Below are 26266 nucleotides of genomic sequence, written 5' to 3' on the forward strand. Positions count from 1 at the left end.
ATGGTGGAAAGAAAAAGTAGATTAACCAAATAAACGTTTATTCTTAAACTATGGGTCAGGGCAATTTATAGAACCTTAGCGATAACCAAATCAACTATTATTTTACAAATGATAAACACTCAGAGAGGCTGAGAGACTCTCTTAAGGAAATAGCTAGTTACCCGCAAAGCCTGGATTCAAACTGAGGGCTCAGCCCCAGTCCAGTGCTAATTCCACTATAAACATAAAATCTCACCTCTGGGCCCCTCTTTCCATTTCCTGCCTGTCTTCCCACACTTTTACTAGTAAAAATCTGGGTAAAATGAACATCTGGGCAGCTACGATCATCTGCATAAAATCACAGGCACTGGGGCTAAAGCACTCTCAATGGGCAACAGGTACCATGATGGATTCAAAGGCCAGAGATGGAGGGATTTACTCATCTGCCTCTTCCAGAAAACTCTGGGAGGGAAGAGCCAAGCATGGCTTCAGAAATTCACCCTGGAAAATCATTTTTTAAATGTATTGGGTGTGTAGAAGAGTTTATTCTCTTTTCCAAATGGTATTTATTACTTTCATAATCAGAAAACATTCATTAAAAAAAAAACAACTTTTTTTTAAATGAGAGAGTAGGCAGTGGGGAGAAAGAGTTAGGGTGAAACAGGCTTTTTGCCAGTGTGACCAGCAACCTCTTAGAATCAGGTTGTGCCAGATGAAAACCAGGCAAGGCTCAAGGGAAACCAATTTTACTTTCCTTTCCCTCTTTTTCTCTTCTGGTTTGGTTTGTAAGGTGAACTGTTGTGCAAGTCAGCAACTTGCATAGGGAAGACTATGAATGTATTTTCTTGACTTGGTGAGATAGGAGATCAGTTAAAGGGGGGAAAGGGAAAGAAAATGGACACTGGTGAATGGGAGAAGCTGTGACTTTGGGGGAACCATTTCAGTGAAATACTATGTGAATGTCCGTTATAAGCAAGACCGGGGAGGATGAAACATGGTCCTTGCCCTTAAAACGTGTGACTGTTTACTGCTCTGTCCTTCAACCACCAGCACTGACAGTACCTGATGGGCAAAAGGGGTTCAATCAACACCCCCTGAATGAAAGAATCAGATGTCCACTCATGAAAAGATGCAGCACATCCTTTTAGGTAGAAAAAAACAAATCCCATACCATTTTCCTTGACTTTTTTGGATCCACCAGTCCCAACAGGTACCCTCTCTTTCAAGATGTCAGGAAAACCAGGCCTCAGGGTACTGATGGGCCAACATTTCTCTTCTCTTGGAATTCAACACTGCCTGGCTGGCCATTAATTTTGCCAGCTGCCCCTCAGAGTCACAGATATTGGGAGAAGACCCAGACCTTAGCAGAGTCTGCTCCAAGACTGCCAAGTCCTCATGTCTAAGGTCAAACATGCCATTCTGTCCCTAAGGAAACCCCAGAGACAGTTTCTCACCATTTAGTGGCAAGATCCAGGCTTGGCTGATGTACTATGATATTGGGGTCTAAAAGCTATTCTTATTTTGCTTCCAAAAGTCACTTTTGGATGCCAGAAAGGGAAGTTTTAACCTCTAAAGCCTGGAACACAACATTCCAAAACAGCTGGAAAGGCCTTGGAAACTTCTCAGATGAAGTTAATTAAAACCTTCCTCTGCCCCAAGGGTCAAATCCTGTGTTCATGGATAACTCTCAAGTTGTTGTCTAGCTTAATCTCCGGATAAGCAGGTCTCCCAAGGACTTGAGAGTTTGGTCTGGAAAGCTGTGTCCTGCAGAACAGGCCAGCTGTTCCTGCAAGGAGAATAGTTGTTTTCTGCCTCAGAGATTCTAGGCCAGAAATGTAAGGAGAGCCCACAGACGTTTCTGCTAGCAGCTTTTACTATGGTTCATACCCCCATTTTTCAGCCAAAGGAATTCTACTCCTCGAATCCACCCAGGAAGAAAACACCTCCATGATACATAGCTTTGAGTCCTATGCTTATCATCAGAAAGGCCAACTTCGCTCTGGGAAGAATCGATGGTGTCAGTCTCTCTGCACAATGTCAATAACTTGTATCACTGAAACGAAATAAGAGGGTTACCATAGCAGGAAGGCAGTGCCTCACTTGCTCTCCTGCTAATGTGAGACACTCCTTAGTGCAAGGATCTGAGCCTAGCCCTGGCTTGGCCACACACAGCTGGGAGGCATTTCAGGAGAAAGGGAGCCATTGTTCCCAACAGGATGCATGCTTTGCCAGCATGTCTCTTCATCAGCCTAACACAGGTCATCTTCTCTGCCTGTGGATCAGCAAAGTCCTTCTCAACAAATGTCAAATGTCTTTGTGTGTTAAAAGATCCCCAAGAACGGATGTGGTTGAGGTATCCAATTGTAACTTAAGGGTTATTTGCCCAGTCTGATTCAGTAAATATTGACTAAGTGGCTGACTTAAAAGAAACAATGCCTTTGCTACTGGAAAACCAATGTAAGACCAGGTCCCTGACCTCTGACCTCCAGGAGCTTATCGTGTGGTAGTAAGGGGCCCTGAGCATGTCAGCTGTGGGCTCTGCCACACCCAATGTCTCCTACAAAGGGGGATCCTCCCTTATCCAGAGCCCCCTGCTCAGAGAAATAGCACCAAGCTGTTCTATGTCCAGGAATGGCCACTAATTGTCCAGGACCAGGGGCCTACCCCACATGCCACCCCCAATAGGAAATGTAGTGGCCTTGAGTGGACTGGCATGGAAAAATGGCAAAACCTATGGGAGCTGGGTATATGTGGAGGAAGCAGAGCGCATATGCTTAGGTAGAAGCTGGGTCCTTAAAGGCCACGCCCTGGAGTGAAGAGCCTTTGACTTGGCTTTACCACTGTTCCTGCCTTTCCTAATGTCCAACTGTTTTCTTTTTTCTGGGCTCCTCTGTGTATGTAGCTTTCATGCCTTAGCACACACACCTACACATACACACCCCCATTGCCACCACTACTTATAGTAACAAGAGAAATTCTATTCCTGACCAAGAGGGAAGAGGAGTAAGAGAAGTCATGCGATCACCATGCTAGGAGGTGGAGGGCTTGTGTGATCTTAAACCTTCAGTCGAGCTGTAGTTTGAGCCTCACCCAGCTGACACAGCCACAGGGATTGTAAGCTCCAGGAGGGCTGCCTTGTTTGCTGCTGTATCTCCTGGCACAGTGCCTGCACAGTTGGTGATCAGTAATGCTGGCTGAATGAATGACTGAATAGACTGGGAACCAGAGAGATTAACGGAGGTTTAGCATTGGCTGTCTTTCGTGTGTCACAATCTCTCTCCCCGATGCTCCATGCCTGGGAGGCTCACCTACACTGACTACGTTCAAAGGCTTCCTTATCCCCTGACTTCCAGTGGGGTTCAGCCAAATGGGGAACCCTAGCCAGAGATCAGAGACAAGAAGGCAAGTGATACCAGGGTATACATGCCCCCATGAAGGCTACATTCTTACAAGGAGGCCCCCTCCGTACTACCCCTCTGCCTCCCAATTCTCTCACTTCTTCAGGCCTTAGACATATAATGACTCCCAATCCAATGTTACCTGCCCAAGAAAACATCAATCCTTTATGGTTCCCCCACCAACCCTTGTAAATAATGCCTTTATTAAATGCTCCTCAAAGCACACAGTTTGAATGTAGCATCTGTTTCCTGCTGAGACCGCAAATGACAGAGGTTCCAAAAATCAAGTGTATATGCTTTTTGCTATCTGGTTTTCTCCATGTTCTAGTATATTCTGCTCAGCTCTATCAGCAAGCACTCATTGCTTCACAGAGGCAAGCTGGTTGGGAGGGTATTTGCCCAAACTGGACCAGTTTGAGGTGAGGGGGTGGGTGGCAGAAGGGAAGCAACAGAGTGTCCTGCCTCAATGCTAATAATAAATATACTGCATAAACAGTGAGGAAGACACCTAATTTGGTTCCTACCTTCCCAGCATGAAGTTAGGGTCAGACCTCCCATTCAGGAAGAAAGTTTCCCTTCTCTGATAAAATTAGTTTCTTTAGCTAAAAATTCTTTTTTTGAGTTATGTTTTATTGTACAACCACAAAATAATAATCAAAAAGGTTCTTTTGGTAAGAAGGCCATTGCTCTGCTCTAACCACACATTTAATTTACCCAAATTAATGCAGCAGAAGTTGAGTGGGGGTGGAATCTTCTTTTCTATGTCATTTATGTCTTTTTAATATTGATAAGCTCTCAAAAAGCAAGAGTTACTAAGCATATCAAGCTGTGCTCTTCCTTCAGCCTTTAGTGTGGAGTTAGGGAGAGTGGGTGGAAGCAGTAGGGATATTTTATTTTTATGGTAATTTATCCTCTCTGAACATACTAATAGGGAAAAGTACATTTTAAATTTTCTGAAAAGGAGATTAAAATGGTCTCAAGTGATCTGAAGCTTTCTCTCGCCTCTAAAAACAATCTTTCCACAGCTCTCTGGTGCATATTATCTTGTCAACTTGGGATCTACTATTAATGCAGGTTTCCCACCAGGCAGATTCAACAGCAGTCTAAGATAGAAATGCCTGATTTCCTACCTAAGACTCAAATGGAAAAACACAGCATCTGAATTTACTTGTTCTGTTTTTTTTCCCCTCCCCCTCACTCCTTTTAAAAAAGGACTGGTTTCTTCAGTTCTCAGCCTTTTGGCAGCAGCCATTTAAAAGAAAGAATCACACGGTAATTATTAATTTTGCATGGGATCAACTCTGGCCTCAGCTTTCATCTGAGATGCAGTTACATGAAAAACAGACTGCGTTAATTTCATCCCCTCTGGGGTTGCTTGGCAACAAGGCCTTGTTCCATATCATCTTTTATTCTTGGTCCAGAGTGATCTCTTTGGGGCGTTGCTCATGCTAAGGCAATCATCATCCTGTTGCTGTCCCTTCTGAATGTGTCCCTATGGTCCTGATGGCACAGGGGGTTGGTGGCTTTGCTCCAGTCATACTAGCTGGGGTCTGTAAAAGCTCTGAGCTTGTCAGCACAGAGAATGAACTATGCTTGGGGAATTGGGGATTTAAACAATAGAGGTTAGACAGGAAAGAGAGTGAGGAAGCATGAGCTATGTCTAAAGCGATGCTGGAGGACGGTGGGGCAGAGATGGGGTAAATACTAATGGGATAAATACCGAAGTCTTTTTTTAAAAAATATTTATTTATTTACTTTTGGCTGCGTTGGGTCTTTGTTGCTGCGCGCGGGCTTTCTCTAGTTGTGGCGAGTGGGGGCTACTCTTCGCTGCGGTGAGAGGGCTTCTCATTATGGTGGCTTCTCTTGTTGCAGAGCACCGGCTCTAGATGAGCGGGCTTCAGTAGTTGCAGCATGTGGACTCAGTAGTTGTGGCACATGGGCTTGGTTGCTCCACGGCATGTGGGATCTTCCTGGACCAGGGCTCGAACCCATGTCCCCTGCATTGGCAGGCGGATTCTTAACCACTGCGCCACGAGGGAAGTCCCTCAAGTCTTTTTTAAATTTAAAAAAAAAAAAAAAAAAGCATTACTATGTTCTGGTTGGGAAATCTTTCTAAGCTCTATTGTCAAATGATGAATGTGAGGTCCAGAACAGTTTTTTGGGTGGGAAAGAGAAGAAGGGGAGGTATAAAAATATTTTGTTTATTTTTGCATAAAGAAAAATATATGGATGGGCATTCCCTGGTGGCCGAGTGGTTGGAACTCCACGCTTTCACTGCTGAGGGCCTGGGTTCAATCCCTGATAGGGGAACTAAGACCCAACAAGCTGCATGGTGCAGCCAAAAAAACCCGGATGATTACGAGTGTTTGTGAGGGGAGAGAATGATGAGGTAGAAGGGCGGAGGCGAAAACAAGAGTTTTCACCTGTGTACCTCTTTATATTGTTTTGCTTTATAAACTAAAATAATGTTACTTAGTCCAAAAAAATTTTTTTTAATAAATATTAAAAAGTGTTAGCAATTCAGTGCAAGCTGTTAATGTTTGGAAGAGTTGGGAAAGTTGGGTGAAGAGTATTCGGAGTTCTTTGTACTATTTTTGCAACTTTCTGGTAAGTCTGGAATTATTTCAAAATTAAACTTAAAAGAAATTTTAAACAATATTAGCAACTCCAACGAATTTTCTAGCCTTTCCTTCCTGTTCAAACATCATTCTTGCTATCCTTCAGAGGCAGTCAATCTGCAATATATTGAACATTCTGAGTGACTTGGTAGGAGATGGAGATATCTTTGAGCATTTGAGCTGCAGAGAAGAGACCTCAGCTAGGAACATTAGCCTTAATCAGAGTGTGGTTCCATCCCTGTCCCAAATGGCTTTAGCTGTGGTCCCTAAAAATCTCAGAAATCTTAACCTCCTTAGGGACTGGTCTCTCTGAGTATGGAACTCCCATGATGAAAGCATCACTCTTCAATTCATGTAAGCCCTCAATTGTGCCTTCATGGCTTCACTGGACATCCTTCAGTATTTTTTCCTCTCTGCAGCCATCTCCTCATCTTTCAAATCACTCTGTATCTATCTTTCTCCACTAGACTAAGCTCCTTGAGGGTATGTGCAATGACTGAGCCATCACTACACACAGCTCCCCTGGCATAGCATAAGTACATACTTTTTTTAATGTTTTTATTTAAAATAAAAACTTGAAATAATTATAGATTCACATGAAGTTGCAAAAGAATATAAAGAGAAGCTATAAATGCCTATATTTAAAAAGAAAGAAAAATCTTAAATCAATAACCTAACTTTTCACCTGAAGTAACTAGAAAAAGAAGAGCAAACTAGAACCAAAGCAAGTAAAGGAAGGGAGGAAAAAAAGATTAGAAAGGAAATAAATGAAATAGAGACTAGAAAAACAATAGAGAAAATCAATAAAACCAAAAGTTGGTTCTTTGTAAAGATCAACAAAATTGACAAACTTTTAGCTAGATTGAAAAAGATAAAAGGAGAAAAGACTCAAATGAGTAAAATCAGCAACGAAAGACAGAACATGACTATCAACCTTACAAAAATAAAAAGGGCTATGGGGAAAACTATGAATAATTATATGCCAACAAATTAGAAAACAGAGATGAAACAGACAAATTCCTGGAAAGACAAAAGCTACTAAAACTGAGTCCATAAGAAATAGAAAATCGAAACCACGATAAGATATCACTTTACACCCACTTCTATGGCAATAATCAAAAAGACAGACAGGGCTTCCCTGGTGGCGCAGTGGTTGAGAATCCACCTGCCAGTGCAGGTGACACGGGTTCGGGCCCTAGTCTGGGAAGATCCCACGTGCCACAGAGTGCTGTGCCCGTGTGCCACAGCTACTGGGGCTGCGCTCAGGAGCCCACGAGCCATGACTGCCGAGCCCGTGTGCCACAACTGCTGAGGCCCATGTGCCTGGAGCCTGTGCTCCACAACAGGAGAGGACACCGCAGTGAGAGGCCTGCGCACTGTGGCGAGGGGTGGCCCCTACTGGCCACAACCAGATAAGAGCCCGTGCGCAGAAGCAAAGACCCAACGCAGCCAAAAATAAAATAAAATAAATAAATTTTAAAAAAAAGACAGGGACTTCCCTGGCAGTCCAGTGGTTGAGGCTTCGACTTCCAATGCAGGGGTTGTGGGTTCGATCCCTTGGTCAGGGGGCTGGGATCCCACATGCCTCCCAGCTAAAACCCAAAAAACCAGAAGGTAGGACAGAAGCAATATTGTAACATTCAATGAAGACTTTAAAAATGATGCACATCAAAAAAATTTCAAAAAAAAAAAAAGACAGACAATAACGTGTTAGTGAGGATGTGGAGAAATTGGAACTTTCATACACTGATGGCGGGAATGTAAAATGGCACAGCATCTTGGAAAACTGTTTCAGTCCCTCAAAAAATTAAACATAGAGTTACCACATGGCCCCAAAATTCCGCTTGTAGGTATGTCCCCAAGAAAATTGAAAACCTACTTTCAAACCCTTGCACATAAATATTCTTAGCAGCATTATTCATAACAGTCAAAAAGTAGAAACAATCTAGATGTCTATCAATTACGAATGAATAAACAAAATGTGGCATATCTATATCATGGAATATTATTCAACCACAGAAAGGCATAAAGTACTGATACATGCTACAAGTTGCATGAATCTTGAAAACATGCTAGATGAAAGAAGCCAGACACAAAAGAACACATATTGTATGATTCCACTTATATGAAATATCAAGAATAGGCAAATCCACAGATACAGAAAGTAGGTTAACAGTTTCTAGAGGAAGGGGGAGGGGAGAATGGGGAGTGACTACTAATGCATACAGGGTTTCTTCTGGAGGGATGAAAATGTTCTGGAATTAATGGTGATAGCTGCATAACTGTGAATATACTAAAAATGACAGAATTACAAGCTTTAAAGCGTGAACTTTATGGCATAAAAATTATATGTCAATTTTTTAAAAAGAATGAGTAAAAGCAATAGCTAATGCCTTTAAAAATGTAATGAGAGATTCCATTTACCCTTTACTCATTTACTCTTTACTCATTTACCCCAATGGTAACATCTTGCATAACCATAGTACCATATTACAACCAGGCAGATGACTTTAGTACAATCCACAAAGCTTATTCCAATTTCACCAGCTTTACATGCCCTTGTGTGTATGTGTGTGCATGTGTGTGCATGTAGTTCTATGCAATTTTATCACGTGTATGTTCATGTAACCACCACCACAGTCAAGACACAGAATTGTTTCATCATCACAAGGATCCTTCCTGCTTTGTTTGTACTCATGCCCTCCTTCTCTCTCTATCTCTAACCCCTAGCAAACACTAATCTATTCTTATCTCTGTAATTTTGTTATTTAAAATTTTTAATATAAATTGCTATACGTCAAAGTGTTATACAAATGTAATATTTTGTGTTTGACTTTTTTCACTCAACATAATTTGAGATCCATCCAAGTTGTTGTGTGTATCAATAGTTCACTCCTTTTATTTATTTTTAAATTTTTTGGTAATGCAGGATTTTACTTATTCTATTCATAATAACTAATATTTAAGAACATTTACATTATTAATAGAACTTAATCTAAAAGAAGTTCAACTTACTTTTTTTTAACATCTGAATACTGGGTATTAATAAGAGAAGAGGTAATATAATTGTGGTCAAAATTACTATTTCAAAAACATAAATGCTTTGTGTTACTAAGTCTACATATAACTCAGTTTGGAGTATAAAGTTCTTTGGCTGCAAGAAAGAACACTTGATTTACTTCACCAAGAGGAATATCTGGGATGACTTCTCTCGGTATTTCTTCTGTTGATTTTTAGCATAGTTATCTGTGACTGTATGAACTCCAAATAAGAGTACATAGCTGGTTATTGTAGCCACTTACTATAGAAATAGGAGATGGACAGAAAAAAAAAGAAATAGGAGGTGGACAGATAATGTAACTGTCCAATATTTTTGAGGCCAAAAGCTTAAGCCTGAGGAGTTAAGCCAAGATTCAGGAATAAAGACACACAGGAGATGGAGTGTGAAGCCAAACTGGGAGCTTAAGAACAAAGGCATAAATCGCTTTTTCTGGCAATGATGATGGTGAATTTTCCACCATTTTCCCAATGGCTTTAGACAGTCTCAGAACTGAGCCCTCTGCACAAACAAGCACAGCAGAGGGAGATGGGTAGAGAGGAAAAATGGAAGGAAAGACCAAGGGGCGATGGTGCCCCCAGCCTGGGCACAGGTGCAGTAGGACCCCCTTCAGGTGGCACAGGGACCATGCCCATTCCTTTTATTTCAAAATAATTTTTTTTTAGAACAGTTTTATTTTTCTTTTTTATCTTATTTTTTTTAAACATCTTTATTGGAGTATAATTGCTTTACAATGTTGTGTTAGTTTCTGCTGTATAACAAAGTGAATCAGCTATATGTATACATATATCCCCATATCCCCTCCCTCTTGTGTCTCCCTCCCACCCTCCCTATCCCACCCCTCTAGGTGGTCACAAAGCACCGAACTGATCTCCCTGTGCTATGTGGCTGCTTCCCACTAGCTATTTTACATTTGGTAGTATATATAAGTCCATGCCACTCTCTCACTTTGTCCCAGCTTACCCTTCCCCCTCCCCATGTCCTCAAGTCCATTCTCTATGTCTGCATCTTTATTCCTGTCCTGCCCCTAGGTTCTTAGAACAGTTTTAGATTTACAGAATTATTGTAAAGATAGTACAGAGAGTTCTCATATACTCCACATCCTGTTTCCCCTATCATTCGCATTTCAAAATTAATGGGTCAATCTTGATACATTCTTGTTAACTAAAGCTAATACTTGAGATTTCCTCAGTTTTCCCTTAATGTCTTTTTTCTGCAACAAGATCCCATCCAGGATACAATACTACATTCGCAGTTATATCTCCTTAGCTCCTCTTGGCTGTGACTGTTTCTTGGACTTTTCTTGGTGGTTTTTTTTGGTGTTTTTTTTTTATGACCCTTAAGAGTTTTGAGGGGTCCTGGTCTAATATTTTGTAGACTATCTGTCAGTTGTGATTTGTCTGACGTTTTTCTCACGGTTAGACTGGGGTAATGTGTTTTGGGGAGGACGACCACAGAGGTAAAGTGCCATCCTCATCACATCATATCAAGGGAACATATTAACAATATGACATCACTGCTGATGTTACCCTTGATCACCTGGCTGATAGTGTTTGTCAGGCTTCTTTACTGTAAACTTACTCTTTTTTTCCTCTCTCTTTCCATACTGTACTCTTTGGAAGAAAGTCACCACATACAACCCACATTTAAGGAGTGGAAAATAATGTTCCATCCTCTTAAGGGCAGAATATCTACATCAATTACTTGTATGAGAGATATATCTAGTCTCCCCAATTTACTTATTTATTCAGTCATTTATTTATACCAGTATGGAATCATGAATTTTATACTTAGAGTTATAATACAATACTACTTTATTAATTTTGTTGCTCAAATTGTTCCAGCTTTGGCCATTAAGAGCTCTATTCCATTGGCTCTGATATCCCTTTGACACATGACCATCACTGTAGGGGTTTTTGATTTTTGTTTTTGTGAACATTTTTTTTTTAACTTCCTGGCACTACAAAATGTTCTAGGCTCAAATTGTAGCTAGCCTGCCCCATTCCTAGAATCAGCTTTTTCTCCAAGGAGCCTTGGTTCCTTTTGTTGGAGAATGGTATTAGAAACCAAGATCTGGGCTCTAGGTGTGTTCATTGTTACTGGGGTGTCATATCTTTTAGGTGCTCTCAGTTGACAGAACAAATAAACATAGATGTGTATACTAACCCATATATATATACACGTCTTAAATATTTCTATTTGTAACCACTTGTACCTATATTAAGCTAAACATGCGTTCATACTGATATTTCCAACTCTAATCCATTAGGACATGTATTATTCTAGCTTCTTCCGCTTGCTTATCTATAACCTCCCACTCTAACAACCTTGCTCCCATCACCCATCATTCATTTATTTAATTCTTCAATTCCAATATACATGTATAGTAGTTTCAGAATTCCTAACCCACACCCCCATGGAAAATGGTACTTATATACAATTCTTTTTGCTTTTAGTCATATAGACTCCTCTCATTTCCAAAGTACTTAGGTCAGCATGTTATTTCCCTTCCTATTTCAGTGAGGTTGTTTCACACATTTGGAATATATTTATATTCTTTAGTCACATCTTGTATTCCATCATGGGATCTCTGACCCTTTAAATTACTTCTTTTAATTTGCGTACATCAAGATTTTTTCTTTGTAATGCAAAGCTCAATGGCTTTGAAAAATGCTTAATGCTGTATTCACCATTACAGTATCATACAGAATAGTTTCATTGCCCTAAAAAAATCCCCTGGGTTTCACCTTTTCAAGTCTCTCCAACCCTGAACCCCTGGCAGCCACTTATCTGCTCACCATCTCTATAGTTTGCTCACCATCTCTATAGAATGTCTTGTAATTGGACTCATACATCTGTTGTTTTTTTTCAGACTGGCTTCCTTCACTTAGTGGTATGCATTTAAGATTCATCCATGTCTTGAACAGCTTCTTTTTACTGCTGTATAACATTCTACTGTATGGATGTATACTTTGTTTAGTCGTTCACCTATTGATGAAGATTATGAATCAAGTTGTTATACACATTCACATGCAGGTTTTTGTGTTGCCAGTTGGGACATCAGTTTTCAAATCAGGAGCATGATTGCTGGATTATATGGTAAGATTACGTTTAGTTTTGTAAGAAACTACTAAACTGTTTCCAAAGTGGCTCTACCACTTTGGATTTCCAACAGCAATGAATGAGAGTTCTTGTTGCTCCTTGTCCTCTCCAGCGGTTTTTTTTTTTGAGCCATTCTCATAGGTATATAGTGGTATCACATTGTTGTAATCTGCGATTCCCTAATGACAAATGATACTGAGCATCTCTTCATATGCTTGTTAACCATTTATAGATCTTCTTTGGTGAGGTATCTGTTCAGCTCTAACATCATACTTAGTTGTGAGAAACTGGATGCTTTCCCCTATTATAAGGAGCAAGGCAACGATGTCCTCTCACACCACTCTTATTCAACATTGTACTGGAATTCCTAGCTAGTGTTTTAAGACAAAAAAAGGAAATAAACGCTATATAGATTAGAAAGGAAGAAACACAACTCTATTCACAGATGACATGAAAATCCTAAAGAATTGACAAGAAACCCTCCTGGAACTAAAAAGTGAGTATAGCAAAGTCTCAGGATACAATGTTAATACACAAAAGTCAATTACTTTCCTATATAATAACAATGAACTATTAGAATCTAAAATTTCAAAAAGCAATTCCACTTAAAATAGTATTCAATAGGGACTTCCCTGGTGGCACGGTGGTTAAGAATCCACCTGCCAATGCAGGGGACACAGGTTTGATCCCTGGTCCGGGAAGATCCCATATGCTGTGGAGCAACTAAGCCTGTGCGCCACAGCTACTGAGCCCACATGCCACAACTACTGAAGCCCGTGTGCCTAGAGCCCATGCTCCGCAACAAGAGGAACCACCGCAGTGAGAAGCCCCCGCTCGCCGCAACTGGAGAAAGTCCTCGTGCAGCAACGAGGACCCACCACAGCCAAAAATAAAAAAAAATTAATTTAATTTAATTTAATTTAAAAAATAGCACTCAATAAATGAAAATTTTAGGAATAAGCCTAATAAAATATGTGCAGGACTCTATGGGGAAAATTAGAAAACACTGATGCAAAGAAGGTTTAAATAAATAAAACTATTTCATCTTCATGGATTGGAAGACTCAATATTGTTAAGATGTCAATTCTTCCCAACTTAATCTGTAGATTCAATATAATCAAAATCAAAATCTCAGCAAGCTATTTTGTAGATAATAACAAGCTGATTCTAAAGTTTATATGTAAAGGCAAAGGACCTAGAATAGCCAACACAATACTGAAGAAAAAGAACAAAGTTTCCAGACTCACACTACCTAATTTCAAGACTTACTACAGTATGTCTTCAATAATCAAGACAACATGGTACTTGTGAAGAAACAGACATGTAGATCAATGAAACAGAAGAGAGAGTCCAAAAATAGACCCACACAAGTATAACCAACTGATCTTTGGCAAAGGGGCAGAAGTGACTCAATGGAGAAAGGGTAGTCTTGTCAATAAATGGTGATTGAACAAATGGTGATGGATGTCCACATGCAAAAAAATGAACCTAGACACAGACCTTACACCTTATATATTGATAAAAAGTAACTCAAAATGGACCATAGACCTAAATGTAAAACGCAAAACTACAAAACTTCTTGAAGAAAACAATGGAGAAAATCTGCAAGACCTTGGGTCTGGTAACGAGTTTTTAAATATAACACCAATAGCATGATCCAGGAAAGAAACATTAATAAGTTTGACCTTATTAAAATTAAATTTCTTTGCAAGAGACGCCATTAAAATAATGAAAAGACAAGTGAAAGACTTGGAGAAAATATTTGCAAAACATATATCTGATACAGGACTTGTATATAAATTATACAAACTCTTAGAACTCAATGATAAGATAATAAACAACCCAATTAAAAAATGAACAAAAGATCTGAACAGATACCTCATCAAAGAAGATCCACAAATGATTATTAAGCATATGAAAAGATGCTCTGTATTGTCATTAGGGAATTGCAAATTACAACAACATGATACCACTATATACCTATGAGAATGGCTTAAAAAAAAAAAGCCTGCTGCTGGGGAGGACAAGGATTTTTGTGGGTGCTCTTTCTCATACTGAGGAAGTTCCCCTCTATTTCCAGTTTGCTGAGTTTTTTTTTTTTTAATCATGAACGGCTGTTGAAATTTTATTAAGTGTGGATTCACATGCAGTTGTAAGAAAGAATACAGAGAGATCTGTACACTGTTTACCCAGTTTACCCCCAATGCTAATAGCTCGCAAAACACTATTACAACCAGAATACTGGCATTAGTATAATCACCAATTTTATTTAGATTTCTTTAATTTAACTTGTACTCATGCATGTGTTCATACAATTTAATCACATGAATAGGTTTGTATATCCACTACCCCAGTCAAAATACAGGACAATTACATAACCACAGGAGCTCTCTTGCTGCCTTTCATAACCACACCCACCTTCATCCTGCTCCTTCTCCTTACAACCCTAATCCCAGGCAACCACTAATCCGTCCTCCATTTCTAAAATTTTATTATTTTATGAATGTTCTATAAATGGAATCATATAGTATCTTTTTCGATGGGCTTTTTAATCAATAGTTCATTCCTTTTTATTGCTGTACAGTATTCTATGGTATAAAAGTACCAAAGTTTGGGGGATTCCCTAGTGGTCCAGTGGTAGGACTCTGGGCTTCCCCTGCAGGGGGCATGGGTTCGATCCCTGGTCGAGGAACTGAGATCCCGCATGCCGTGAGGCGTGGGCAATAAATAAATAAATAAATAAATAAATAGAAGTACCAAAGTTTGTTTAACCATTCACCTGCTGTTGAAGGACATCTGGTTATTTCTGCTTTTTGGCTATTAAGAATAAAACTGCTATAAACATTCGTGAATAGGTTTTTGTGTGAGCACAGGATTTTATTACTCTAGGATAAATATGCAAGGAATGAAATTGCTGGGTCATATGGTAAGTGTGTGTTAGGTTTGTAAGAAACTGCCGTACTGTTTTCCAGACTGGCCGTACCATTTTACATTATTATCAGCAATGTATGAGTGATTCAGTTTTTCTGCATCCTTGCTAGCATTTGGTGTTACTTCTAATTTTGCTTCAGCCATTCTAATAGATGTGTACATACTTTCTTTTAGAGAGCCATAAACGTCTTGAAACAATTAAGCCAATACTAACTAGCCATGTCTGTATGCCTGGCTCCAAGTTAGGCTCTTTGAGGGTGGAGGAGACTCAGCTCCTGCATATGAGGGACTGTAGAGGCAAGATCAGAGCACGAGAGGAAGCCAGTTCCTCCGAAGTCATCCCTATGAGCCATCAGTAATGGGCTCACTAGTAATTACGTGTGAACACAGGAAACTGTGTCAGGGAAATCTCTGTGGTGCTCAGAGGCAAAAAAAAACCCCAAAACTCCACAACTCTGTGGAAGAGTTAAAGAAGGAAATCACTGCCTGGATCCAGCAGAGCCTCAAAGTTGGCTGTTTGAAACTCCAGGTAAAAGAAATGGCATTTACTCTCTGGATCTCCAAAAAGGGGTTCAGATTCTGCCTGTGCTTTGCAAAGATATAGGACAAAGCTAACAAAGTTCACCTGTGACAAAATGGGACTGATTTTCAACCTGAGAGAGCACCCTATCCTTTTCTAGTGGATTCTGTTAAGGAAGATTCCCAGATTATCATCCAAGTTCAAGTCTCTCATTTTCTTCAACTTCTGTTCATTGTATCAAGCTTGCAAACATGGATAAAACCATGTTACTGTACAGTTACTGGATCTCAGTTATCTAAGGAGTAGAGGACCTTGGTGTACCAAAAATATTTGGCTTTAAAAAAATAACTCTTTAGACAAAGGTCAGTTTTGTCTGGAATGACACAGAACTGTGCTCAGGACCTCATAGAGGCATAATGCTATCAGGGGACTTTCCATCCTTCCTAGTATACCTGTTTCCACCCCTGCCTTTCCTGACCTTCAACTCAGGGGACATCTATTGTCCACATTCCGGTCTGATTTTTCAAAAAAGTATTTATTTATACTCCACCCCATGACAAAAAAGCTTTGAAGAAATTTTAAAATTAAAATATTTTATGTAAAACAGAATAACAAAAAGGAAAACAGAACTAAGATCAGTTAAAAGGAAAAATAGATGTGGCCAAATTAGTATTTATCATCCACAATGATTATATTTCGCTTTAAAGAATGCTCTTAACTTTTAATACTCAAATGCAGTAACATTTTTTTTTCTTTTTTTTTTGCGGTACGCGGGCCTCTCACTGTTGTGGCCTCTCCCGTTGCAGAGCACAGGCTCCGGACGCGCAGGCTCAGCAGCCATGGCTCACGGGCCTAGCCGCCCCGCGGCATGTGGGATCCTCCCGGACCGGGGCACGAACCCATGTCCCCTGCATCGAGAGGTGGACTCTCAACCACTGCGCCACCAGGGAAGCCCCAGTAATATTGTTTTAAAAAGCCATCATTCAGCTTTTCCCATATGATGTCTTCAAAGTTTTAGGTTCACTTTATACGCCTGTATTTTCCATTTCACTATAAATATCTTAAGAAGGATTTTCAAGTAGTCTCATACTCCAGCTGATGATTATTAACCCTTCTAGAAAAATCAACAGATGGCCCCTATGTCGCTCTCATGGGCAAGGATTATTCATCTTGAAAACTTTCTGATGATAACTAGCAAAGATGTGATAAAGCCAGTTTCTCAACAGAGAAAAATCAACTGATGAATAAATATATATTACTTTTAATATATGCTGTCTGAGGTTAGGGGTCTAGTCTCTCTTGTCCACTAGTGTGCCTCATACAGTGCCTGAGACACAGGAGAGACTCAAATATTTACTGAAAATTTTTGAGTGCCCTCTCTGAGCAGGATACTCTCTTCAGACATTCTGGGAATATGCAGAAATAAAGGATTCAGGGGTTCATGACCAGCACCCTCCCACATACCCACCCTAGGCCCATCATGGCGTATATATGAAATGGTGGATAAAAGCTTCAACTTCCTACGCAATGGCCTTTCAAAAGACCCAAGATTCCCTTTGTGGTTCCCATCTTCTCTAGAGGCCATGAAAAACCCCACAGAGGCCCATCATATGGCACTGGGAGGGGCATATCCACTGAAAGACTTGGGTAGCTGAATGTAGAGATATCCTAGCATATAGTCACCCCCACGGCAATCAACCTCTGGGAATGGCCACAGTGACACCATTTCATGAGGGAAACACAGTAGCACAAAGTCATGTATGAAATACCCTCTTGGATCCTTGAAGTTCTATAGCTGTGGTTTATCCCAGTGCCATGACAAGGCTGCCTCAAACTAGGACCAGACCTCCCAATCCACAGGATTTACTGTCCCCCTGGGCCCTGTTAATGCTGCCACCTGACTTCCCAGTTGCTGCCCTATCATCTTTTCCAAATACTTAAGTGGCTATTAGTTTATAGTGTTGCTCAGATGCTGCAGCACTTTCTGTCTGGCTCCTACCCTCCTAGGCAACAGGCAAATGTTTAGGGAGAGAGAACCAACTGAAAGACCAACTGATAAATCATATGAGATACACACATTCCACACTCCAAAGCTCTCATCTGAGAATAAAATTCCCACTCTGTTTAACCAGACCATAATATTTCTCTTTTTGATAAATACACTGAGTACAACAGGTTTCTCAATCTTGGCACTATTAGCATTTTGGTCCAGATAGGTTTTTGTTGGGAGAGCTGCCCTGTGCTGTCGGATGTTTAACAGCCTCCCTGGCCTCTGTGCACTAGATGCCGGTAGCAGCTGCCTCCAAAATGTCTCCAAACATCGCCAAATGGCCCTACTGAAAACCACTGGAGTAGAGTAAGCAACACAATCTGAAGCCCAGGCCTACAGAAAAAACTAATGAATAGATCAGCCTGAAGCCAATGAAATTTGACCTTAAAAATAGGCAAAATGTCAGTGATTGGTAAATCTTGCAACTTTTTGTGACTTTAAATTTTTTCCAAATAAAAATTTTTAAAAAGAGTGTGAAAGAGACAGCTTGAGGGACTTCCCTGGTGGCGCAGTGGTTAAGAATTCGCCTGCCAATGCAGGGGACACGGGTTTGATCCCTGGTCCGGGATGATCCCACATGACATGGAGCAACTAAGCCCGTGTGCCACAACTACTGAGCCTGTGCTCTACAACCCTCGAGCCACAACTACGGAGCCCAAGCGCCACAGCTACTGAAGCCCACGCGCCTAGAGCCCGTGCTCCACAACAAGAGAAACCACCGCAATGAGAAGCCCGCACACCGCAACGAAGAGTAGCCCCCGCTCGCCGCAACTAGAGAAAGCCCACGCATAGCACCGAAGACCCAACACAGCCAAAATAAATAAAGAAATTTATTTATTTATTTATTGGGAAAAAAAAGATAGCTTGAATTCAAGCTTTTTTTTTTTTTTTTTTTAGCTTTATTGAGATATAATTCACATACCATACTACTGGGTTGGCCAAAAAGTTCATTCCAGTTTTTCTGTAAGCACCTATGGAAAACCCGAATGAACTTTTTGGCCAACCCAGTATTTGCCCATTTAGAGGGTAAAAGGCAATGTTCTTACCTGTAAGTTCACAGGTTTGAGCAACCATCACCACAATCTAATTTTAGACATTTTCATTCTCCCCCAAGGAAATCCTATACCCATTAGCAGTCACACAGGTTGCCCCCAGGCAACCATTAACCTACTTTGTCTCTATAGATTTGCCTATTCTGGACATTTGATATAAATATAATTGTAAATATAGTAAGTGTAAATGTAAATGTAATATGTGGTCTTTGTGATTGACTTCTTTCACTTAAAATGTTTTCAAGGATCATCCATGTGGTACAAAAGCGTTTTCAAAAGCGACTGCACCATTTTACATTCCCACTAGCAATGTATAAGGGTTTTAATTTCTTCCCCAACACTTGTTATTGTCTGGCTTTTGGTTATAGCTATACTATCTCATTGTGATTTCGATTTGCATTTCTCTAATGACTCATAATGTTGAGCATCTTTGCATGTACTTATTAGCCATCTGTACATCTTTGGACAAATGTCTATTCAAATCCTTTCCAATTTTTTAAAAAATTAAGCTTTTTTGGGCTTCCCTGGTGGCGTAGTGGTTGAGAGTCCGCCTGCTGATGCAGGGGACATGGGTTCGTGCCCCGGTCCGGGAAGATCCCACATGCTGCGGAGCGGCTGGGCCCGTGAGCCATGGCCGCTGAGCCTGCACGTCCAGAGCCTGTGCTCCACAACTGGAGAGGCCACAATAGTGAGAGGCCCACGTACCGCAAAAAAAAAAAAAAAAAAAAAAATTAAGCTTTTTATTTTGATTTAATTGTAGATTTACATATACCTGTAAGAAATAATATAGAGATATACAAAAATCCTTTACTCGGTTTTTCCCATGTAACATCTTGCGAAACTATAGTACAACATCACAGTCAGGATATTGACACTGATACCGTCAAGATACAGAACATTTCTATCACCACTAAGATCCCTTATGTTATCCTTTTATAGCCACACCCAATTTCCTCCTGCCCCCACCCCTCCTTATCCCTGGCAACCACTAATCTCTTCCTCATTTCTATAATTTTTCCATTTAGAGAATGTTATGTAAATAAAATAATATGGTATATAACCCTTTGGGATTTTTTTTCCACTCAGCATAATTCTCTGGAGATTCATGCAGGTTATTTCATGATCAATAGTTTCTTTTTATTGCTGAGGAGTATTCCATTGTATGGATGCATCAGTTTGTTTAACCATTCACCTGTTGAAGGACATTTGGGTTGTTTCCAGTTCTGAGCTATTATAAATAAAGCTGCTATAAACATATGTGTACAGGTTTTGGTTTGAACATATGTCTTCATTTCTCTGGGATAAATGCCCAGGATTGCAATTGCTATGTTGTATGGTAGTTGTATGTTTAGGTTTTTAAGAAACTGCCAAACTGATTTCCAGAGTGGCTGTACCATTTGACATTCCTTCCAGCAATGTATGAGTGATCCAGTTTCTATGAGTGAAGCCTGGATGGGGGAAAGGAGACCTGGTCCTCTCTGCTGTGCTTGCCTGCTATAGAGCTTTTGCAACAAGGGGCTATGGTAGAGGTGTGAGAAAACTAGCAGCCTGTCCCTCCTGGGGTTAAACTGTAATCCCAGATTGGGGGATTCTGGGGAGGAGCCCCTGTCTTCTTGGCTGTACTTGTATAATATGTAGAACTTCTGGGGTAGAACTTCCAGAACATGAAGCAGGGAGCAGGGGTAAAGGAGCTTGTCCGTGTCCCAAATGCCAGAGCCCCTCCCTGTTCTTACTGAAAGAATGTTTCTTCATTTGCAGTATGCCCTTAGGACAATTCTCAGAGACTAATTTTTCACCAAATTGTTGTTTGCCAGAGAGAAGGTCTGCCAAGCTCTAAGAATCTGACAGAGGGAAAAATCCCCCATCCTGTCCTCAAATTCTGAATTACCAGAACAGTGGATCATCCCAGATCCTCCCCTGGCTGATGACACTGGAAGTGCTGTTACCTCCCTGCAGTCTCAGACACTTAATAGGCTGGCTGAGATGCAATGCCCAGATAACAGGTCAGGCCTGCCTTGACAAGGAAAATAGAGCTTTCTTTTTTTCCCTAAATGAGATTGGGTATGTCTCCACACATTAAATTAACGTAATGTAAAATGGATTCATGCTGGAAAACTGAAGCTATACACGAATTTTACACCAAAAATACTGCCAGTTCCAGGAGCATGATGCCTTAATGCATTCAGCTGAGTGGTTTTTAAGCTGGTCACCGATAGAGGAATCAGCAGATCAGGCCAAAGAAGTAAGGCAGGGACAAGCTTTTTTTTTTTTTTTAAATGGATAATACGGTAACATGGTTCACAGAATGGTACATATAGTGGGAAACCTTTCTGCCATTCCTGTCCCTCTGCCACCCAGTTCTCTTTTTCCAATAGGTCATCCATGAAAATAGTTTCTTATATATATTTCCAAGGATATTTTATAAAAGCAACTACAGACATATATTTTATTTTTCTCAGAAGACCTGGGTTTGAATCCCAGTTTTGTCCCTCTCAAAACAAGCTGTGTAACCATGGATAAGTGACTTTATCTCTTTGAGCCTCAGATTCCTCACCTGAAAAATGGGAGTAAGAGTAGCTACTTCACAAGGTTGGGGTAAGCATGAAGTAAGACTGTGTTTAACTGTGCTTTCTAAATAGATAAGTGCTATAGTAACATCAGCTGTTGTTCTATTGGGAGCAGCAACCACGTACTAATAGTGCCGTGGAGATTGGCTGTACTTAGCAGGTGCTCTAGTATAAGGAGTTGGTGGTGCTGGGGAAGCACCTGAAGCTGATTGGGAGAGTGAGAACCTGGCCACAGGGAAACTCCAATATGGCTGAATCAAGCATGAAATAGGGTCTGGCTGGTTTGCAAGGTATGAACTTCGAGAAGTCAGTGACACACAAAAGCCACCATATCACCCATGTACTGAAGGCAGCCAGCAGGGTTCAAAGTTAGCTGTGGCCCTAATAAAGAGAGGTGCCTTCTCCTGGGGAGAAGCCTATTTTTGAAAAAGTGACAATGCTGGGTTTAACCCAAAACAGACTCGGGCAGGTTAGGGTATTCCAAAGACCATCCAGAAGGACCTGTTCCAAAGATCATCCAGAATATAATTTATGACAGGGCTAACTCAGGTCATCTGACACAGGCTCAGGCCAGGAATCAGAAAATTAGGACCCAAATTGAGTCAAGCTTCCATCTGTTTTCAACTTTTTCCTTTTTGGCAGAATGAGTGCAACAGCAGGGAAAGCAAGGGAAACCAGAGGGTCATGACAAGGAGTTCAAAAAATGTCTTAGGTCTTCCTCTATCTGGGTTACCACCTTGAAAGATCCTACAGGGAGTCTGTCCTAGGTTCTTATTGTCCCTTCAAACCAACTTCAAAGCATCATAGAGGGGGTGGTGTGAGGGAGATACCAACAGTCTCTGAATAGGATGGGATGGACAAACCTCTGCCCAGGAGAGATGACAGAGGTGTGTACAGCAGGAAGACAGCTGGGAAGCAGGAGGAGAGGAAGCCAGTTCAGAGGCTGGAATTCCCTTTGCTCATCTTCTGGTTTTGGAGGACTTCTACATGCAACAAGATGTTACCTGCCATACTGAGGACTACCTCAGACTGCAGGTCCAGACTGCAGCTTCAGCAAGCCTCTTCACCAGGTCTGGCTGAGGCATGGAGGCCTGCCAACTGCCTGAGGTTCGTCAGTAACTGAGGCAGCACCAAGTCAGACCCCAGAGACCAGCAGAACTGTCTATCCCTCTGCAGTCTCAGAGTCTGCTTTTAGTAAGAGCTGGGTGTTCATTTCACAGCCAAAATCAACTCCAGTTGCTGAGGCTGAGGAGTCTGGATCACTACCACTCTAGTCCAAAACTCCCCATCATGAACTCTGGAATGTTCCAGAATCACATTTCCCTCTGTGTCTCTCACTCCTGCTCTCTCTTGTTCTCTGAGATTGATTAAACAAGGAACTGAAGAAGAAACAGAAGGTTTGAAGGGGACTGCATCTGCAGAAGACTAAAGGGTGAAAAGGAGCCAGAATGGAGTTTTTAAAAAACTCCATTTGTTTGCCTTTTAATAATTGCTTGCTTTTTTAAAAAATAGCTGTCTCTGCCTTCTTTTTCCTCCCAACTTTTTACTATGAAACGTTTCATTTCTTCAGCAGCACGCCCCCCCCCCAAAAAAGCAGAAAAAAATAAAAGAAAATCTCAAACTCACAGAAGGGCTGAAAAACATGTACAATGACATCAAAAGAGCAACCCATAAAAATAAACTGGACTTCATCAAAATTAAAAGCTTTGCTCTTTGAAAGACACTATTAAAAAGAAAAGACAAGCCACAGATTGGGAGAAAATATTTAAAAAACACATACCTGATAAAGGACTTGTATTCAGAATACACAGAGAGCTCACACAACAAATAACCTACTAAAAATGGGCAAAATATTTGAACAGATACTTCACCAAAGAAGGTATACAAATGGCAAATAAGCATGTGAAAAGATGCTTAATATCATAAGTCATTAGGGAATTGCAAACTAAAACCACAATGAAATACCACTACATATGCATTAAAATGGCTGTAATCGGCCATTTGACTAACAATGTCAAGTGCTGATGAAAATGTGGAGGACTATATTGTTGATGGGAATGGAAAATGGTACCACCACTTTGGAAAAGTTTGGCAGTTTCTCATAGAATTAAACATCCCACTCCTCAATATTTACCCAAGAGAAGTGAAAATTTCTGTTCACCCAAAAATCCATATGCAAATGTCTATAGTAGCAGTATTTATTCATAATTATAGTGTTATATTTAGTGTTATGTTCGTAATTTTTTTTTTTTTTGTAGTACGCGGGCCTCTCACTGTTGTGGCCTCTCCCGTTGTGGGGCTCCAGACGTGCAGGCTCAGCGGCCATGGCTCACGGGCCCAGCCGCTCCACGGCATGTGGGATCCTCCTGGACCGGGGCACGAACTCGTGTCCCCTGCATCAGCAGGCAGACTCTCAACCACTGCGCCACCAGGGAAGCCCTATGTTCATAATTATAGTGTTGTATAAATATAAATTATATTCATAGTGTTTCTTCATAATTGCCTAACAATGTAAACAATCCAAATGTCCTTCAGCTGATAAATGCACAAACAATATGTGGTATACCCTTTTTTTACTCAGGTTGTTTGTTTTTCTGATATTGAGTTGTATGAGCTGTCTATATATTTTGAATATTAATCCCTTATCAGTCATGTCATTTGCAAATATTTTCTCCCATTCAGCACATTGTCTTTTCGTTTTGTCAATGGTTTCCTTTGCTGTCAAAAGCTTTTAAGTTTAATTAGGTTCCATTTGTTTATTTTTGCTTTCATTTCCTTTGCCTTAGAAGACAGATCCAAAATAATATTGCCATGATTTATGTCAAAGAGTGTTCTGCCTATGCTCTCTTCTAGGAGTTTTATGGTTTCAGGTCTTACATTTAGGTCTTTAACCCATTTGAATTTATTTTTGCACATGGTGAGGAAATGTTCTAATCTAATTCTTTAACATGTAGCTGTCCAGTTTTCCTAGCACCACTTGTTGAAGAGACTGTCTTTTCTCCATTGTATATTCTTGCCTCCTTCGTCATAGATTAATTGGCCATAGGTACATGGGTTTATTTCTGGGCTTTCTATTCTGTTCCGTTGATCAGTGTGTCTGTTTTGGGACAAGTACCATGCTGTTTTGATTACTGTAGCTTTGTAATATAGTCTGAAGTCAGGGAGCATGATATCTCCAGCTTTGTTCTTTTTTTCTCAAGATTGCTTTGGCAATTTGTGATCTTTTATGGTCCCACATAAATTTTAACATTATTTCTTCTAGTTCTGTGAAAAAATGTCATGGGCATTTTGATAGGGATTGCACTAAATCTGTAGATTGCTTTGGGTAGTATGGACGTTTTAACAATATTAATTCTTCCAATCCAAGAGCATGGGATATCTTTCCATTTCTTTGTATCATCTTCAATTTCTTTCAAAATGTTTTATAGTTTTCAGAGTATATGTCATTCACCAAATATACAAACAGCTCATACAACTCAATATCAAAAAAAAAAAAAAAAACCAACCTGATCAAAAAATGGGCAAAAAAAAAAAAAAAGTGGGCAGAAGAACTGAATAGGTCTTCTTTTCCAAAGAAGACATACGGATGGCTAACAGGCACATGAAAAGATGTTCAACATTGCTAATCATTAGAGAAATGCAAATCAAAACTATAATGAGCTATCACTTCACACCTGTCTGAATGGCTATCATCAAAAAGCCTACAAATAACAAATGTTGGTGAGGATGTGGATAAAGGGGAACTCTTGTGCACTGTTGGTGGGACTGTAAATTGGTGCAGCCACTATGGTAAACAGTATGAAGGTTCCTCAAAAAACTAAAACTAGAACTACCATACGATACAGCAATTCCATTCTTGGGTATATATTTTTAAAACATTAATTCAAAAAGATATATGCACCCCAATGTTCATAGCAGCATTATTTACAGTAGCCAAGATACAGAGGCAACCCAAGTGTCCATCAAGAGATGAATGGACAAAGAATATGTGGTATATATATACAATGAAATATTAGAGCTGTAAAAAATGAAATTCTGCTATTTGCAACAACATGGATGGACATAGAGAGTATTATGCTTAGTGAAATAAGTCAGAGGAAGACAAATATGTGGAATGTGGAATCTAAAAAAATGAAACAAATGTGGAATCTAAAAAAATTTGAAGACAAATATGTGGAATGTGGAATCTAAAAAAATGAAACAAATGAATGTACATAACAAAACAGAAACAAACTCACAGATATAGAAAACTAACTAGTGGTTACCAGTTGGCAGAGAGAAGGGAGGAGGGGCAAGAGAAGGGTAGGGGATTAAGAGATACAAACTACTTACTATGTATAAAACAGATACGGAACAAGGATATATTGTACAGCACAGGGAAATATAGCAATTATTCTGTAATAACTTTAAAGGGAGTATACTCTATAAAAATATTGAATCACTATGCTGTATACCTGAAACTAATATAATATTGTAAATCAACTGTACTTCAATAAAAAGAAGTGTGGTACATTCGTACAATGGGATAACTCCTGAAACATGTGAAAACATGGATGAATCTCAAATGCATTATACTAAGTGTCATGGGTTCAATTGTATCTCCCCTCCAAAAAATATGAACTCCTAACCCCCAAAATCTCAAAACGTGACTTTATTTAGAAATAGGGTCTTTGCAGATGTAATCAGTTAAGATGAGGTCATGCTTGAATAGGGTGGGCCCTTATTCAAATATGACTGGTGTCCTTATAAAAGACAGACAGGGAGAACTAATGCAATGACAGGCAACACACAGGGAGAACACCATGCAATGTCATAGGCAGAGATTGGAGTTACACAGTTGCAAGATATAGAATGCCAAGGATTGCTGGTGACACCAGAAACTAAGAGAAAGTCATGAAAAGATTCTCTCCAAGAGCGATGCAGAGAGCATGGACCTTCTGACAAACTGATTTTGGAATTCTAGCATCCAGAACTGTGAGATTATTTCTGTT

General features: G+C 40.2%; 1 protein-coding gene and 1 pseudogene across 1 annotated transcript in view; both read right to left on the reverse strand.

Annotated features, from left to right (window-relative positions):
- Positions 1-26266, reverse strand: part of B3GNT2 (UDP-GlcNAc:betaGal beta-1,3-N-acetylglucosaminyltransferase 2) — an 83390-nt gene that overhangs the window by 42213 nt on the left and 14911 nt on the right. The window lies entirely within an intron of this gene.
- Positions 9124-9516, reverse strand: LOC132598258 (phosphatidylinositol N-acetylglucosaminyltransferase subunit P pseudogene; annotated as a pseudogene).

This window comes from Globicephala melas, chromosome 12, assembly GCF_963455315.2.
Source record: "Globicephala melas chromosome 12, mGloMel1.2, whole genome shotgun sequence".
In the NCBI taxonomy this organism is placed as follows: Eukaryota; Metazoa; Chordata; class Mammalia; order Artiodactyla; family Delphinidae; genus Globicephala; species Globicephala melas.